The following is a 14632-nucleotide window of genomic DNA, read 5'->3' as shown; positions in this document are numbered from 1 at the left end:
TCGCTTTTATTTGCAGGCAAAGGAACTTGATCAATATTATCCAGAAATTTTCAACTGCTTCGTCCTTTTGATCTGATAAATAATATATAGTTACAGTTCAAAAGTTACATAAAATAATGATTTTAAAAGTTAGCAACGCTTTGTTAGTTTCGATGCCTTTCTTTTATTTTCTCCTCCTATCCCGATACATTAACATTATTTTAGTAACTCAAAGTACAGGAAAACACATCTACCTGTACTCTACCCACTTTGAGTCAAGTGCAGCACTTTAAGTGACAGAATCACACTAGGTAACAAATATTCGAGCGATCTTTGGCGTCAACAAATACGAAAATTTCTCTTTCTGGAATTCACAGCGTCAAAAGATTCCATTCCCTAACTGGGACTCAAGCCCACACTCTCAACGGAACAAAACAATTTTTTCAATAGAAGAGGCACACAGATAATTCGAAAATGAGAACGCTACAATATACATTGTGAATTGTACATAAAACAATTAAAAATGCATGTAGCATTTCAAGGATTCTATAGAAGAATGACGGCTTCTATGTCTGAAGCGGCAGAAGCAAATATTTTTCAAAAGCTTTGTGAAAAGAGAGTATTCATTTATAATGCAGCTAAAAATAACTGTACAACGCAAAGCTGTAAAATTAAAAACACAGTGTCTGCAAGAGCGCAAGCATGTATAATAAATAAGAGAAGTATTTACTGTAGAAATAAAGAAACAAGTTTCTGCTTTAAGAATTAGAAAGCTGTTTCTAGATCACAGAGAACAGTGTCGAAAGCGAATTATCTAAATATTTAAATTAGGATCGAAACAGGAAGAATAATATTTGTAAGAATATGTTTTCAAGTAACAATTTTTAAATTTTTAGCATTTCACGTGATTAATGTTTGTTTTTAAGAAACTTTTTAACCAAATAAATGCGCTTTTAATGAATGTCGAAAAGATATCAATGTAATCTCAAGTAATCTTAGTCACAAATTGAGAATTTACAAGGATTTTTTAAAATAACATTTTTAGAGTTAAATTTGAAACCAATGAAAATTTATTTTTCAACAATTTTTGAAATTTAAAGCTAGTTTTTCTGTTTTCATCATTTTCAACTTTCGTGTGAGAATTTTTTCAGTTTTATAACAACTGATGCTTTATTCCCTGTTATTTACCCAACATATTTCGGAATTTTGCAAACGCTTTAATTTAAAATAAAAATCTTTCTCTTAAATTTAATTTATTCGTTAATTCATTAGTTCAATTTGTCCAGTTAAACAATAAACCTTCTCTTATCTAAAAAATACACTTCGTTAAAAGCAGAGATAGATTAAATAAAAAAGATAAATATTTAATTGTCACTCTAAGCAATACTTCAATTCGAATTAAGAGAAAAATAAATTGCTCTTATATTTTGTCCACTCTTTAAACATTTTAATGAGAAAAGTAAATGTATTTGTGAATCAAAGGATTAACATGGTTTTTTGAATATGTTTCTAGGAAACGTAGTTTAATTAAATATGTTATCTTATTCTGAAGTTTAATTATATTTTTCCAAGTTCTCATGAAAATAAAACTGCAATATTTAATTAAAATAATTTATTTTTTGTTGTAATGCTAAGTTTATCATTAACGAATGCTTATTGCTCTAAGTAATATAAAAAAATCTTGGAATATTTTATATGAATTTCTACTGGTATAAAATAAATTTCAGCAATTTTTTAGAAATTATTTTTATTCCGTTCCCTGATAGGATGTTAGTATAACTTATTAATTTTGAGTTATATTTTTATGATAATATAGACCTATAATGTTTTGCTACAAATAAAAAATTGATCTTCGCAATTATTTTTTGTGTCAAAATATTGTTACGAATTTCACGCACAGATAAATGATTTTAGTGCAATTATATGTGAAATTGTTGAATTTTTCTGCATAACGAACGCAACACGAAAATCTACAAGAAAGATGCTCTGCTGGAAAAATACGAATACAGGGGCAAATTTATTTAACATTGAGTAAATGCGCTAATTTGGTGAGATATCGCAAAGCTGACAACGGTTTTGGCCAAAAGTCACCAAACGTAGCGACCATTTGGCGACAGTTTGGTCCGGTCCCTGTATCACCGTAATAGGTATTGTAATTGAATAACTGTAATTGATTTCATATGGTGATTTCATATAGTAGATTGAATAACTGTAATAGATTTCATATGGCCAAATTACGTAGTAAACGTAATTTTTGCTAATGCTCTTTCCGGCTTTATATAGTTTTCACGCGGCAGCCGAGATATTTCTAGCATTTTGTGCTTCTCGAAATTACTGGGAGGCATATCAGGGCCAAATTACGTTTACTACGTAATTTGGCCCTGATATGCATATCAATATCTCGGCTGCCGCGTGAAAACTATATAAAGCCGGAAAGAGCATTAGCAAAAACTCACCTTAGTTGAACCTAGAAGCAAAATGATGATCCATGATTCTGCCCTCAGTTGTTGTTGTGAGTGGTTTGAGCGACTTCAGTGTATTGAAAACTTCACCTTCTAGATCTACATTACTTGCGTGGTGTTTATCATTCTTAATAGTCTGTAACTACTCATTGTACTCTGAAATATTGTGAAGACTTGTACGATTATTTTTGTGGAAAGTTCCAGAACTCTGAAGTGTTTCTTTCGATAAAATAAATTTTATTATCGGAGCAGTATGCACTCAATCTTTTACAAACCCGTACAAACGCCGCAATATTCTTAATTTTAATCAGTCACTGAATTTATTTTGCATACGAAATAATTTTAGCAAATTTTAATATTTTCACTGTGTTAATTTCAGAATTAATACTTAAGAAGTTATTAAATAGATCGTTTATCTTCATTTGATGATATGATCTTACACAAAGACACCAACTACTCTCATTTATCACCATTAAACCTCTTAAATTTTTAACCTTTTGGAGGCAACAATATGAATATTTTAACAATTTATGCAAATTTAATGATGTTCAGTATGTAGCGATACTGGGCCCGCCAGCTGCCGAGCTGTAAAATTGCTGAACACTAGTAGTTCCGACTTGAGTTCAATTCCGCGCCAACGAGCTGGCTGCATGGACGTTTTCGTGGTTTTTCCTAAGTCAAACGTATATACGAGTCAGTTTCCCTTAGATCGTCCTCCACAAAGGTATCCCTCCCTTAGGCAGGTAGCCCTTGTGCTTCGCAATATTCTACTGTACCGTAAAATCATTGTAACGATCCTGAGGGCCAAACATTGCTTGCAATATGAAACAGTTTAAATATCCGAGGCTATCTCATAGATGCACCTTTGCGACGTATCCTTGTTATCTTAACTGGTAGTGGAACTGGGAATGAGTAGATCAGAGTTAAATAGAGATATCTTAATTTATGATAAATAGCTTTCGATATTTAGTTCATAGGTAAAAGAAGATCGCGCTGTTGTTGCAAGTTAGTATCAAGAAGCATCGAAAATTTTAAAAAGTTGTGTTATCCCTCCTCTTAATTGTAATCCTACAATTCATTATCAAGATATTATTTTGTACTCTGTAAATTTGATATTATTTTGCTTCATAGTATTTTGTAATCTATAAATTTTTACTTTAGACAAAGCGATAATTCGCTGGCAATATAACGCTGTTAGATGAATAGTCTATAGCTAAAGTCTAAAAGCCTATAGCTAAAGTCAGGCTTAAAAATATAACCTTGAGTTTATCAGTAGTATTGCTTTCTATTTCATAAGAATATAAAATTGCTAACAAATAGCCTACATTTTATGAATATTCCCTAACTGCGTCGTAGCAAATTCAAAACAGTTAACCATTCACAATTTGAGATTCTCTTTCTTGACACTTATTTTTTGATAATTGTTAACAGCACCTGTCAGCGATGTATGATTGGCTTATTGGGCAATCTAATTTCTCTCTTTCTAATTATGAAAGAATTTCCACTATAGTGATTTTTTTCAAAAGTACATGCCAACTAATTCAAGAAAATAAACTAAGAAATAGATTGACTTAGATTAATTGATTAAGGTAAAAAACAACCCCTATATTGTGCTGAGAAAAAAGAGAACAATTTTGGAAATTGGAAGTTTAATCTAATTTTAAAATTTTGGAAATTTGAAGTTTAACAGCATATAAACCACAAAGCAACAAATGCTTACCAATGGTCAGAAACTAGACTACATCTTATATTTAAATGATAAAAACTGCTGTTTGTATAAAAATATCATTGTTTCTAAGTACGGGTTTGGCATAAGAGTTTCCAACACGGATTTGCTTCAAACGGATATAATGTGAAGCAAATTATGTTCATGTAGCAAAATTAAAATGAAGAAAATTTTTGTGTTGAGTGTAATAAAAAATATATTCATTGCGTACTGTTCGTTACAGTAGAAATAAGATGTTTGTAAGATAAAAGATTTTATTATGTATAAATCACGTGAGTACATTTTAATCATTAACTACTCCATGTGCTCTTATCTAAGCTTCTAGCATATTAGGATTATTCACGTCATATCTTTACTTTTTTATTTTTGATTTATAATAACAATTCGTTTTAACCACTTAAATAACACCAATAAATCCATTAAAGTTAATGAGCTAAAGAGAGAAGTTTAGAAATAATTTACCCCAAAGTACTTCATACGCTGTCAGGATGGAGTTTCTTTAATATTCATTAGATCTTGACTCAGAAGCTTATATGTGACTTTTGTTTGTTTTAGGTCCCCGTTTAAATATATATAGCAATCATAAAATGTCTGAGTTTTATTTTCAGAGTTACTAAAAACAGTTTGGTGAAATTATTAAAGTCTGCAATCTCTTACCCCATCAAATACATTTTCTCCGTTTTTCTTAGAGTATCGATTCGCGTTCAAGAGAATTCGCAGCATATGTAACATTCTCTGCACATTCTAGAGCTCCCTCAGACTGGAACAGGTATTCAGAAATATTCCAGTCGCGTCAAAGGGTTGCTAGAAGAAGCTTTTCTTTTTCATGCATGGAAAAGTTTTGAGCTTCATATCTCTAAGCAGCTTTTACCCAAGAGTATAAAGGACTTCGATGTCCATAAGCATCTCCCATGAATGAGACTGAGTTAATATAGAAGTGCTGGAAGCGAGTGTTTGCGTTATCTACAGAAAGCCAGGTCTCTTTGCGAACACGACTTAGATATCCTTCTAAATGTATAATAAGGGGGCGTATAGGAATTAATTTATTCTATTAACTGATTTAATATCAGAGTACATCTGATATTAAAATTTCATGAATTTCTTAAAAGTTCGATATATGAATGTCATTCCCGTTATTAAAAAATATGGCAGAACTTAAAATATTGCATTTGATTAGAAGAATGTGAGATGTGTTGAACAGTTGTTTTAACTCTAAAGAACTAGTAAAATTATGGAATTTTAGAGAAAGAACAATATTTTGCCTCCATTAAAGAGCCTGACAACTCCATTAAGAGCTTGCATTTTAGTTCATAAGACTGAATGATATTACTGAACATCAAAGTTTTTTTTTATTTTTTCCTAATTTAGGCATAATAGCTCATTATTCAAGAAATAGACCTAGAGCTCAAGTGTTTGTGAACGGGCTTGTTGTATAGATGATATTATACTGTTTCCATATATGAGGTTAATGTTATTGTTAACGGGCTGGTTGTATAGGTCACATAGAGAGGTCAATGTAAGTTCCTTTTTCTTAGAAGCTCTGCCAGGAGTTCATTCTTTCCCTTTGGCAATGCAATGTTCAGGTAAATAAACCATTTAAATAGTATTGTGTGTAATTAGGCGACTTGTTTTCCTTTTTTACTTGTAAAATTGTGAGTAACTGTTTTGAAAGTAGCAATAAAAATAAGCACATTAGAATTTTATGAAGAATTCATGCTATAGTTATGCACTTTTTGATATTCTGGTAAAATAACATAAGGAACATTAACCAAGGAATTGTTACACACTTTCGTTACATTATCATGAGGGATGATTCGAAAATTTCTTTTTAGAAACTTTGATTTAGGATTGGGACCAGGAAATGTTAAAAAGAAGTACAATTACAAATTCCTTTTATAACCCATGTGCCATTTTTTTGACATACTAAGTTCGAAGTGCAATTGACTTGCAAACTTTATCTATCTTTCCACCTTGAAATTCGGTTTTTATTGCATCCTTATAATGTGTGCCGTTTTTCCCTTCATTTTAAAGGTCTAAAAAAGGATTAAAATATATAATTTAATTACTCTTCAATCTTCAGCAGTAATGCCTCGAGATTTACTAAGGGAAATATTATTTTAATGGAACAATACGAAACTTACTGATTAACAGATAAAAAATATAATAAAACATTTTTATTACTTCCGTAATTAAATTGCGAAATTTCACAATTACAATGCGCATTCTCTTAAAATAAAGAAGAAATAGAATTCCGCTGGAATCTAGGACTGAAATGAGAGGAGAAATAAATTTAATTTATAATTCATAAAGATAAATAAAGAGCAAAATACTGACTTACTTTCTTCAAGCACATATATCCATCAAAATAAGGAATCTTGTTTTCACGCAGAGCTCTCAGTTTGCAACAAAGAAGTAATTTAATTCGTTCTGAAATTAGTGCGCGATTAGTTTTTTTCTCTGCAGTCAACGTCTCTTCAAAATCTGGAATGAAAATAAAATATTTTGTTGAATTATTTTTATGTATTTCCAAGACAAAACAAGAACAGTAAATTAACTGAAATGGAAAGAACAAAAAGTGGAATCTCACAAAAATGAAATACTTTTGGAACAGAATGGAAATTATATTATTTAAAAATAACAGGGACATCACATTTTAACAAATATTACTTTAACAGCGTATATTTTAAGCTGAATTTCATTATTCCTTGTGACATTTGTTATGAACTAGGCAGTTTTAATACAGAATCGCATGTTACTACAGGCTAATAGTACGTAAGTTCAGAACCATTTTAGTATAGGAAAAGGTTGCTAATTGATTGTAGGTAAGTATTTCAAATTATGTGCATTTTTTCATTTCGGTGAATATTTCTACATTTTTTCCTAACATATGTTTCAAAACACATCAATGTTTTAAATTTGAAAGTGGAATTTCACATAAATGTTATAAAATTATATGCTGCTGATCTAAATATTATTATGCATTCGACGCATTTGATCTGAAACCTAGCTCTAAGGCCTGTTTTTGTAGCAATAAAAATAATCACATTAGAATTTTATGAAGAATTCATGCTATAGTTATGCACTTTTTGATATTCTGGTAAAATAACATAAGGAACATTAACCAAGGAATTGTACACACCTTCGTTACATTATCATGAGGGATGATTCGAAAATTTCTTTTTAGAAACTTTGATGAGCTTTACAAAAAGGTACAAATAAAGGTATCGTTTACAAAATTTTAGTAATCATTCACTTATACACTTAAGTACCACTGAATTAGGGATAGCAAGTCAACAACTAGTTGGTCTCCGCTGGCCTTGATAATGACCATGCTACACGACGAGGTATAGATTCAATTAGTTTGTGGAAGCATTTAACAGGAATGACTTCCGAAACTGATAGAGCTGCCCATATATCAGGAAGAGTCGCTAATGTTGTGTTATGTGGTTTCACACCTTTCTTCAAAACATCCCAACAGTGCTAAGTAGGATTTAAGTCAGGGCTGCTAGGTAGACAGTTCATAACAGAGAAGTAAGAAGAATGCTCATGCAACCAGGCTGTAGCCAACAGAAATCTGTGAGAGGTGTAGTTATCTTGCCGGAATTCTCCATTTCCGTGTGAATGACAAGGCAACATAAATGGATGGAGATGATCGCCCAGTAACTCTACGTACCGAATCATACTGAGTGACGTTGGTATAAGTCACAAAGATTGCAAAAATTACCTAGAGAAAACACTCCAGACCATGACAGCTGCCTTGGCATTCTACATTTCCAAACTGCCATACAGGATCCATGGCTTCATGAGCCTGATGTGATATTCTTAGCCTCCCGTCAGTGTTAAGTAGTCGGAATCGAGACTCATCATTCGTGCTATTCGTTTCCAGGCCTCTAGTGTTCATTCTCTGTATTCTGTTGTCCAGACAAATCCTGTAGCTCGATGGCTATACGATTTGTCAGGACAACAGACATTGAGCAACGGTACTTCCGTTGGCATACGGCTCCCGAAGCCAGTATGATGAAGCGTTGCACAATCCGTTTACTGACTATGCATGTATGGCTGTTTAATGTACAATGCCATGGCGGCTGTCATGGTATAAGCACGATCCATTTACTTATAATGGTGCCGTGATTCAGACGGATGGTACTTGGAGCTAAAGTTTGGCTTCGGTGGCTATGTACAATACGTTTCACACCATGCTCGTTCAAGGCTAATTATCCTTTGCAATTTGTTCGATTGTTAGGTTTTCTCCCACCATCCATGTATTCTGGATATTCTCTCCTCACTGTCGACCTTAAAAATCTTAGCTGTCTGACGATTTCGTAAATTTAATGGCCTACGCGTCGAGTGTCTACTATCTGTTCGCGACCTTAGGTATCTAAATCAGACATTTTACGCATATTGGCAAATGAAACGACTGAATAACAACAACCATAGTACTATCTATATACGCAGTTACTATAACGGCCTCATTTAAGCATTAATACAGCGTAGCGCAAGAACATTTGCATAGCTATGTCTATCCATATTTTAATTGCACTTCAGTGCATGCAGTCTATAAAATGCTTGCATTTATTTAAACTGGCTGGTAAGGTGTGAAATGATTAAAAATTCACACATTGCCCAGACATTCTATAAACTGCCAAATGATGGACCGCCAAAGTAGGAAATACATATACATGCAGTATTATATACAATGCCTATGGAAAATATACAGTTATTTCATGCAACGTATTGGCCGCTGTAATGAGTGCGATACAGAAATGTTTCTACGGACTTGAAACTTCAGAGAGAATTTTAAAAGAACTATGTACGAGATCACATTTCATTTTATGTTTTAAGAACTCACTGACTACAAAATTCCTTTCCGGTCACTTATTTTTGCTCAGTCCAATAGAAGTAGCCAAGGGTTCGTCAAATGTATGTGTAAAACAAAGTGCCAAAATATGAAATGGCTCTGTGTGAAAAAAATATGAATTGTCAATTTCAAAATATTATTGAAGTCTACCATATTGCAATAAATAGGTTGATTTTAATTTCTTATTTTTTACAGAAAAATTTGTTTCATTAATAAGAGAGGCAAGAAATTTATTTCCTAAACTTTCATTTGCACGTATGTATTTTGAATAAAAATGTTTTAATGCCATCTTTCATTATGTTGTCAAAATAGCATTCGTATTTTTGTTGAATGAGCGTCTTTTAAATAATAGCCTTATAATGACCTTTTTTTTATTCTTTGCTTAAGGAGCATTTGTCATTCTATAGGATGCCTATACATTGTATACAATGCCTAGTGAAATGTATAATTATTCTCGTATTTCATACTTTGCCTAAAAACGTCAGGCATTCTATAAATTGTCTAGATATGCTTCTTTTATAAATAACTCTTGTATGAAAATGAAGAGATCATTTTCAATGTCACAGCCACCCGGTTATTCGCAAATACGGAATAATGATGCCAAGCTATCTTTGAATTGAAAAAGTACTTTCTGCTTCATAAGAAATTTACATTTCATATATTCATTTCAATATTCCCTTTTGAGGTATCTGTTTGAAGAACTAAATATGTAATTTAACCCTCAAATATCTAATCCATTCCTGCATATTCTTGCTTAAATAGTACATTTACTGTACATAATCACTGGTAATCACAAGTGCACGTAAAAGAAAACTATGGTATTATTTATCTGTCCGAAGACTAAGATTTATTAACGTACCTATAAATAAACAATTTATATCAATACATTAATTATAGAAATCGATGCATATGCGCTACTTATGAGTCTTAGGGTATTGGTACTTTAGAATAATCACAAACTGGAAACGTATATGAAACAATTTATGAAACGACATTTATGAAAAGAACGCTTTAATGAATTGTTACAATAATTCTAAATTTTCTAAATTCACAGAATCCTATTTTTAATGCTATGGCTTATATCTTTGCCTTACTCTTAGCTTCTGAATGAACATCTAACCTAATTAATACATATTTAAACTACTTCAACCTTGTAAACTAAGATCTATTCAAACTATAATGCTTCGTTTAGCTTTTCCAACCTATGAAGGGACCAACTATTAACTCGAGATTAACACTATTGGAAGATTGGCATAATCGCTTGGTCACTTCGCAAGAGAAACGTTAACAAGTAAGATGAAATGCATTTTATTACATCATTTAAAATAGTAGAAGCCGCAGACAACAGGAAATTTCGTTAAAATTCCAAATTAGCTTTCATATATTTGAAGATAATGCAGGAATTAAGAGCTTACTTATAAAATGTCTAAATGTCCATTAATAGATTCCATTAAACAGAGCTGACGACTAAGTAAGTATTAGATAAACTTAGCAAAATTGGGAAAGATTACTAATCAATGCTGGAAAATGTTACAAAATACGGAAGTAAATATACTAAAGCTGTGTACACTTAATATATTAAGGTATGACTTAATAATGTGTAGCGTCATTAGGTTATTTTGAATTAGGAGACATAAAAAATGAGCAATACCCTCGCCGAGACTGGAGCCTGAACCTCTCGAATATGCACCGAGTCTGCTACTGTTACACCACAAAGGCTTGCTGGAAGGAAGAAGAAAATACCTTATATACTCTCCCTTTTAGATTGCAGCTGTGTATAAGAGAGGACTCAGTTGCCAAATCCTGGTGGTGACGATTTATCGTCCGTCACGTTTTTGTTCGGGCGAGCCATTAGGTTATTTGGAAGCATGGGACATGAAAAATGAGCATCGTCATCGCCGAGACTCGAACCTGGACCTCTAAAATATGTTCCGAGTCTGCTACTATTACACTACGAAGGCATGCTTCAAAGAGGGAGAAAATGCCTTATAAATTGACAGTAGAATAGTTAAGTAACTGTTTTGACATAACACAAACTTAAGCCTCAAGCAAGGTTTTCGATGTTTCTACGTAAGCAATGGATACTCTGCGCAAAATGAAACACTTTATTAATTTTAGGGAAGCGTTCAAAATATATTTATCCCAATTGTTACAAAAAGGCCGCTTAAAGAATAAAATATAAAGCAATCATGACTTCCCATTAAGCGTTTTGCTCTTAGAGTAATATATGTAATTAACGCAGTTGAGTTTCCCCGTGCTTTGAGTATAAAAACTATGATTGTTTTAATTACAATGAGTGAAAATAGTTTGGTGACTTCATCCGGTATAATAACATATCGCTTCTCGGCCTTCATAGCTAAGATTAAGTGTGTAATATAATTACATGTCTTCAAGTGTTTGGATCATATAGAAGATTGTAAAAGAAGTCAGTGAAAGCAAAAGTCTTTCGCTTCGAGAGAAACTATACATTGTAATTAGTTGGTGAATAAAAACATAACTCTTTCCAGTAAGACTCCTGTTGTGGAATCTTTGCAGATTGCCTGTAATCCCTTGTGTTTTTTTTATGTTGTTTAATCTTAAACCTTTGTAATTATTTAGTTTAGAATTGTTTTTAATTTCAATCAACTGTGTACAAATAAATGATAATTATATAAAAGGATATGACAAAACAATGAATCTCTGTTCTATCAGGCGCATGATATTATGGCAATGCGATATATGCATTTCACACTATCATTAAAATAAGGAATCTAAAACAAAACCAGCTGCGCGCTATAATGTCTTCTCGAATTCTGCCTCAGCCATGCTATCCAAAATCAGCATCTTTAGCGAAATAGTGTACACTGACTACCAATAAGTATTTGGACACCTGTGATAGAAGAAAAGAAAAACTAACCTTATTCAAAATCAATAGTTGGTAGAGCCTCCACGAGAGGTAATTACAGTTTGGACCCTCCGGAGCATACGTTCCACAAGTCTTTGTATGACAGTTAGTGGTATTTTCTTCCACTCGGCTTGGAGAAGACATAGAAGTTCCTTCACCGATTTTGCACGGGTAGTGCACCCCTGAATTCGGTGATGCAACTCGTCCCAGAGGTTCTCGATAGGGTTCAGGTCTGGACTGTGGGCAGGCCAGTCCATTCGATGAACTCCATTGGCACCATACCAAGCCGTGGTTAACGCCGAAACATGATATCTGACATTGTCGTCCTGAGAGTAACAGGGGTCCAACCCGTAAAACTGCCACAACGTAGCACATTGTCATCCAAAACAGTGCAGTAGGCATCGGAGTTGAGCTTACCATGAATGGGGACCAAGGGTCCCAGCCCATACCAAAAGAAACACCCTCAGACCATAATTCCACCTCCGCCAAACTTGACTGTTGGCACAATGCATTCTGGCAGGAGACGCTCTCCAGGTAGATGCCAGACCCAGACCGTGCCATCCAAAAGGTAAAGAGTGAACCTTGATTCGTCACTCCAAAGAACCCGTTTCCACTGATCTACGGTCCAATTTCGATGTGCTTTGCACCACATTAACCGAGCAGCGCGGTTGGACTTTGTGATCAAAGGCTTATGGGCAGCAGCAAGACCATGACAACCAAGCAGATGTGCTTCCTTACGGATGGTATTCATTGAAACAATACTCCCGGATGTCTGTTGAAACTCCTCGTGGATGAGGGCCATCGGTTGGGTGCGGTTCTTCCGAATTTCTCTGGACAGCACTCGTCGGTCTCTATCTCCCAGTTTCGTTGGTCTGCCGACTCGGGACACATTTCGACAATCACTGCTCACCTTCCACTTCTTAATCACATAGGCCACTGTCGATTTTGGGTACTTCAGATCGCTCGATATGTCTCTTAAGGATTGGCCACATTTGTGATACCGGATAATTATACCTTTCTCGTAATCAGAGAGCTCTGAACTGCGAGGCATCTTGCATGCGACTAAAACCGATTCTGTTTCCTACACGATATATACCGGCGGAGTCCGTGACGTACCTTAGGACCTCAGATATCGTCATTTACATAGGTGTCCAAATACTTATTGGTAGTCAGTGTATTTCGCGCCAATACAAATGGAAAACCTTATTCCTGTTTTTTCTTCAAAGTGAAATAGAAGTTGGCTTGTTTTTACCTATCTGCATGCGGTCTCCTCACCGCATTCAAGCTGGCAAAAGTGAATTTTCTTTAATTAGCCCTGAATTAGGGCTTAATTAATTAATTTTTTAATTAAACTTGATCAGTAAGCAGTTTGTGAATTTCTCTCATGTTCATCTTTGTACGCTCCCTCGCGGTGATGAAAAAATCATATGCATATATAAGTATTTTGATAGTATCATGTCTATTGTACGATGCAAGTGCTGAATCTGCCGCTGCTATTTTCCATAGCAGCTGACCCATACAGGATCCATGAGGATAGCCTCTATTAATCTGAATTACATAAATCTGACTTTATACTTTCGTTGTGTAGACTCAGGCTCGTGTTTCGGATAAAATAAGGATATATATATGAATACATACTGCCCTTGCAAAATAGAAAAATGTGAGATACTTTTCTCTTTCGAGATGTGCTATGAAGGAAAAAGGAGTATAAGTCCCTGGATTCTTATCTCTCTAGCCATGATCTTTGTCAAAACTATTTCTAAAATCATGTGTTTAATCTAAACAATCCAACATTTTAAAATTTCGTTTTCCTTTTTTCGGTTTCATTTTCCTTAAAGTGCAGATGAAGATATGCATTTTAAAATAATTATCTTATCAATGGTTCTAATTGAATGCACCAAAATTGGGGCTATTTTTAATATCATATTTGTCAACAATAAGCAAATAAATAAATAGATTTTGACGATGTAGGCCAACTAGCAGCCGAGCGGTAAAGTCGCTGAATACTGGTAGTTCGGTCTGAGGCTCGAATCCCACGAACGAGCTGGCTGTATGGGCGTTTTTGTGGTTTATCTTATGCGTAACGTGTATACGAGACATTTTCCCTTAGATAGCCCTTCACGAAGGCATCCCTTCCCTTAGGCAAATAGCCCTCGAGTTTTTGCCATAATCACAAACAAACACACTGTTGGCAATATCATCTATCCACATCTAGGTTTCTAAATCTGCTATTTCTTATTAATGCAGCTAAGGAACATATGCTACTCTTGAAATATTTTAATCTACTTTATTTATGAAATTAGCGAAAGAAATTAGTTAAAATAGAATAGTTTAATAAAAATTGCTGTCTCTAACTGATATATAGTAATATTTTTTGTATAACATGAAGATATATAACATGTTAAGCAGATGCAAGAAGTGTACTTATTTATCGTAGCGAAACACTTTATTATGTTTTATTTACATTTGCTTGTGCACACAAATGAATAATGATCTAATTAAAACTTTAATTAATAGACGGAATAGGAAATGAACAATGGATTCTTTGAAATAATACTTCTTTTCCAGTTTTTATTTAATTAGTCGAAATTTTTTCCACAGCGGACACACTTGAGGTATAATAAAGAGAAAAAAATTTTGAGAAAATTTTCTTTGTTCTTGGAAACAATTACTATTTACTACCTGCGATGAAAAAGATCAGCTTAACAACAATTTAGATAAGA

General features: G+C 33.5%; 1 protein-coding gene and 1 long non-coding RNA gene across 4 annotated transcripts in view; one reads left to right on the top strand and one right to left on the bottom strand.

The window, feature by feature from the left end:
* Window positions 1-14632, bottom strand: part of LOC118186602 (uncharacterized) — a 570669-nt gene that overhangs the window by 219294 nt on the left and 336743 nt on the right. For all 3 annotated transcript variants that reach the window (XM_085816679.1, XM_085816680.1, XM_085816681.1), the window contains one exon: window positions 6506-6648. The gene's annotated coding sequence lies outside the window, so the exon portion shown is untranslated. The remainder of the gene's footprint in view (window positions 1-6505; window positions 6649-14632) is intronic.
* LOC118186603 (uncharacterized) overlaps window positions 1-14632 on the top strand; it is a 59693-nt gene that overhangs the window by 37044 nt on the left and 8017 nt on the right. The gene's annotated exons all lie outside the window — the stretch shown is intronic.

This window comes from Stegodyphus dumicola, chromosome 5, assembly GCF_044657685.1.
Source record: "Stegodyphus dumicola isolate Sdum_Otavi_A_Nest chromosome 5, ASM4465768v1".
NCBI lineage: Eukaryota > Metazoa > Arthropoda > Arachnida > Araneae > Eresidae > Stegodyphus > Stegodyphus dumicola.
The sequence above is the reverse complement of the archived record's forward strand: the minus strand, read 5'-3'. Positions and strand labels throughout refer to the sequence as shown.